At 47.9% G+C, this 4,819-nt stretch overlaps 1 pseudogene; it reads right to left on the bottom strand.

Annotated features, from left to right (window-relative positions):
• Positions 1 to 321: 321 nt before the first annotated feature.
• Positions 322 to 4,592, bottom strand: LOC138846521 (small ribosomal subunit protein uS5 pseudogene; annotated as a pseudogene).
• Positions 4,593 to 4,819: the final 227 nt, after the last annotated feature.

Below are 4,819 nucleotides of genomic sequence, written 5' to 3'. Positions count from 1 at the left end.
CACAGCATAGGGGTCTCCCAGTGGGAGCTGGGGCAAGTGTAGAGGCTCACTCAGTGCTTCTGTGGCTGAGGGAGCCAGGACCCCTGCCCCACCTCAGGACCCCAGGGTTGTCAGTCCGCTGTGGACTGACTGCATGGAGGTGAAGCCGGAGGCAGGGCTGCACACAAATGAAGGAGTAAGGATGGACGACGCAGGCGGGAGGATGAGGGGTCCGGCTTTATTTCTTTATCTGATGGGGGAGACAGAGTGGTATATTTAGGGTATTTTTTGTTTCTTTTTTCTTTTTTCTTCTTCTTTTTTTTTTGGCAGGCTCCATCCACTTTATTTTTCTTGTGTAAAAACCTCTGTTGTGGCCACAGCTGGAGCCTGGGTCCTCTGCATGGCACCCTCATGGGAGTCTTCATGAGATGGTTGGTGAACTCCTGAGAGGGAGACTTGGTGAGCACGGTCTCTTTCCAGAGGTCAGGGGTCAGGTAGTTGTAGGTCTTGGAGATGGCATTGAAGGTGGCCCTGGCAAAGTTGCCGTGGATGGCAGTGCACCCGGGCTGAGGTGTAGCAGTTGTCAGTGCCAGCCATCAGCATCAGCTTCTTGGGGACAGGAGTGGGGACGATCCCGGTGCCCCTGGTAGGGGCATACAGTGCCCCAGTACAAAGCCACAGCAGCCGATCACCTTGCACGGCACGTTGTGTGGCTTGCCAATCTTGTTCCCACAGTAACCTCTACTCACGGGCACGATGGACAGCTTGGCTAGGATGATGGCCCCTCATATGGCAGGGGCACCTCCTTGGAGCACTTCATGCCCAGGCTGATGTGGCCGTTGTAGCCCCAATGGCAATAGACCCCTTGAACCGGGTCCACTGGCCAGCCCGCGTCTGCTTCTGCACCAGTCATATCTCACTTTGTTAATCCTCTGCCTGGGCGCCAGCATCCCATATGGGCTCTGGGTTCTAGTCCTGGTTGCTCCTCTAACAGTTCAGCTCTCTGCTGTGGCCAGGGAAGCCAGTGATTGATGGCCCAAGTGCTTGGGCCCCTGCACCACATGAGAGACTGGGAGTAAACACCTGGCTCCTGGCTTCGGATCGGTGCAACTTGGGGGGTGAACCAGAGGAAGGAAGACCTTTCTCTCTGTCTCTTTTCTCACTGTCTATAAATTTACCTGTCAAATAAACTTAAAAAAATATAAAACCCAGAAGAGGGCATTGACTCAGTCATTCAGTGTCTCAGCCCATTTCTTTTGAGTTCGTACTTTCTGCATCACCTGAGGCTCAGAATGAAACACCTGCCAATTTCAACCCCTCTTTGGTTCCTGTGCCTTCTTGGAGCTGTCCTGGGTAGGGTGCATCCTGGGGTGGGGCAGATGTCTCTGATTATCTGGCCTTGTCCTTAATTCATGTTGATTTCAAGAAGATATGGCAATACCGGCATTCATTCCCTAAGGTACAAAAACAGAATTTATCATCAACAGACCCTTACTACAAGGAAAACCCAGGGTTGGGGCGGTGCTGTGGCCCAGTGGGTCAAGCTGCCACCTGTGACTCTGGCATCCCATAAGAGCATCCATTTTCAAGTCCTGGCTGCTCCACTTCCAACCCAACTTCCTGCTAATGCACCTGGATAGGTAGTAGAAGATAGCTCAACTGTTTGGACAGCTGCTTGGGCTCTTGACTTCAGCCTGGCCAGCCCCGCCTGTGGCAGCCATCTGGGGACATCAACCAGCAGATGGAAGATCTCTCTCTGTCTCTCCCCACATCTACCCCTGTAACTCTGCATTTCAAATAAATAAGTCTTTGGGGACAAAAAATGAAAGCTTAGGGGGCTGGCATTGTGCAGTGGGTTGAGCTGTTGCCTGCCATGCTGGCATCCCACATCAGAGCACCAGTTCATGTCTTGGCTGTTCTGCTTCTAATACAGCATCCTACTCATTCACCTGGGTAAACAGCGGAGGATGGCCCAAGTACCTAGATCCCTGCATCCCTCATGGGAGACACGGTTGGAGTTCTAGGCTCCTGGCTTTGGCCCGGTGCAGCCCTGACTCTTGTGGGAATCTGGGGAGTGAACCAGTGGATGGAAGATCTCTTCTCTCTCTGTTTCTCCCTCTCTGTCACTCTGCCTTTCAAATAAATGAATAAATCATTTAAAAACATAAGCTTATTAAATGCTTCACATGTGAGAAAAATGATGCCAGATGAAAACCTAAATTTATAAAAATGAACACTGAACACTGAAAATGGGTAGCATGTTGATAAATATAAAAGACTGCTTACCTTTAATTGCCTTAAATGATCATTTTTAAAGCAAAAATTGTAACAATAGGTTGTATTGTTTATAATGTGGGTAGAAGTAAAATTATGAAATTGCAGAAGCATAAGAGGGTGAATGGAAACCTGTTGTTGTGGGGTTACTATATTATAGGTGAAGAAGTCCAGTATCACTGGATGGCAGTGTGTGATAAAGAGAAGATGTCTATTGTAAACTCTAGACCAACAACAAACACATGAGATAGAGCTTATGTGTAGGTACAACAGGACTTGTCTCCCAAAACTCAGGGAGTTGTTTAAGCTCAAATGTCTTAATGTTGATGTTTGGTGGATTAATGGTGGAGATTTGGTATAATGAGGGCATGTGAGAGATGGGGCCACTGGTACGTTTTTGCATCTTTGAGGGTGTTCCCTCAGGGGGTAGTTCACATGAGAGGTTTGGTTATTTGAGTAGTAGTTGGGTCTAGGTTTTCTCTCTTCCTCCTGGCTCAAGATCTGATTACTCCCCTGTACCTGCCATGAGCGGCTTCCACAGACACCAGACTGTGGGGCTGCCTGACCCTGAAGTGTAGCCTCCAAGCTGGAGGCTAAAATAAGCCTTGGATTTCCCAAAGCTCTTTCAGATATTTTAGTTAAAGTCATGAAAATCTGTGAGATCCTGAACAATGTTTAATCCAGAAGAAGGAAAAATGATGATGGAGGAAGAAAAATAGCAAACTTGTGGACTTATACTCTATGATACTTATAACACATTTTTCATTATCAGCTTTTCATGGCCCACTATGGCCCTTAGCATACAGTCCAAACTCTACTGAGTGATGCTTTAGGTGCATTTTCATCTGGATACAATCTGTGTCAATGTTGCTCACACTTCTCCCAGAGCCCCATGTTCTCTACCATACACACACACCTGTGTGGTCAGCCACACACCTGTGGTCACACTTCCCTGTAGAGACCTCTCATATGCTGTACTCAGTCCATAAGTTACCTCGCACCAAACTAACCATCCTCAGAGCTATCGGGTATTAGGGGACATGAGTACAAAGTACATTTCTGTCTGACTTAGTATTTTCCCTCGATGAGTGAATGTGTTGATTTTACTCAGAAATTTTGCAGACAGAAAGCCAGCATAACAAAAAATATAAAATATATCAACCCTGTGTTTCCAAAAGAAAGTAATTAATTCCATTAGATACTTCAATAAAGACTAAGCAGATGACTATATAGGATAATGATGAAACTTCAGTTTTCTGTGGTCTTTAGCTTTGATACCAAGAGACTCTGATTGGCAGCTGTCCGACATCTTCCAACAAGATGCCCCAGGCCCTGCTGCCCTTTCTGTAGGTGTTGCTCAGGCCAGAAGAATAAAGACTCCACACACAAATCTCAAGTAATCCATGGCTTTTGTCCAGAAACACCAAAATGAGATTCCATCTGTCCTGAACTACAATGCAAAGTCCCTGAGCAGGGTGAAGAACAAAAAATGTCCAAGCCCCTGAGCTGCTGGCCTTCTGTTTGGCATTGAGGCCCAGGCCACCACTGGTCAGCACCATGGCCAGCGCCACACACACAGCATCAGCACTGTGGACAGCTCAGAGGTTGGCAGGAGCTGCAACACTGAGATAAAAACTGCATAAGCCCAGGCCAGACAAGGAATCCAAAGTTGCCATGGAAGGAAGGATTTGGTGATTTCCTTGTGGACAATTTAAATGATCTAGGATGACATTTGGGACAATGAGCCACTGTTCTTTGTATGTGGGACCAACTGGGCCCAAGGTATGAGGCACTTGAATAAGCCTGGTAGTACAGGGAGCTTCCCAGGGGAGTGAAATGTATTTGTGTAATGGGCATGAGCATTAGCTTCAGTGGAAGATACCTTCAGAAGGAGCACTTTCCATATCTTTGTTGAGAATAAGGCACAAAACTAGCCAAGCTTCAGAGAAAATGGAAGCATAAGGGTATGTATTCAGAGGCTGAGAGAAAGACCAAGATTCCCAGGGAAAGAGGGAAACTGAAATGAGAGAGCCCTGTGTGCACTACAGCCCATTTGCCCTGCCCAAGCCCCACTCCCATCATCCACCAGTGCCATGACAACTCGAAAACGCCCAAAAATGGCCTACAAGTGGAAGCTCCTCAAACCCTTCCCAAGCCTCACCCTACTTGAATGTTCACTTAAGCCACAGACAGTGGCCCCTGTGCTTCCAGGACTAGGAAAGGACAGCCCCAAACCCTGCTAGCAGCAGCATTCTCTCCCTGGAGGTTAAACTGCTCCCGCCTGTGCGCTTTCCCTCTGTCTTGAAGTAGTTTGCTTCTCTGCTCACCTTTATCCACATGTCTTCCTTGATTCTCCCTCACCTGGAGGCAGGAAGCTGGCCCAAGCCTAGCCAGGGCTCACACTCCCATAACAGGGGGGTCTTGGTAACGACTGGGGACTGCACTGGCAAGACACGGTAGCACTTGTGCCGATTTCTGTTTGGAATGGTGAAAATATCCTCAGCACTGGGAATGCACCTTTTCCAAGGATGAGAAAACACCAGCATGACTGCAATGCCAGTGATTC

This window comes from Oryctolagus cuniculus, chromosome 18 (genome assembly GCF_964237555.1).
Source record: "Oryctolagus cuniculus chromosome 18, mOryCun1.1, whole genome shotgun sequence".
Taxonomy (NCBI): Eukaryota; Metazoa; Chordata; class Mammalia; order Lagomorpha; family Leporidae; genus Oryctolagus; species Oryctolagus cuniculus.
Note: the sequence above shows the minus strand (reverse complement) of the source record. Positions and strands in the feature narration are given on the sequence as shown.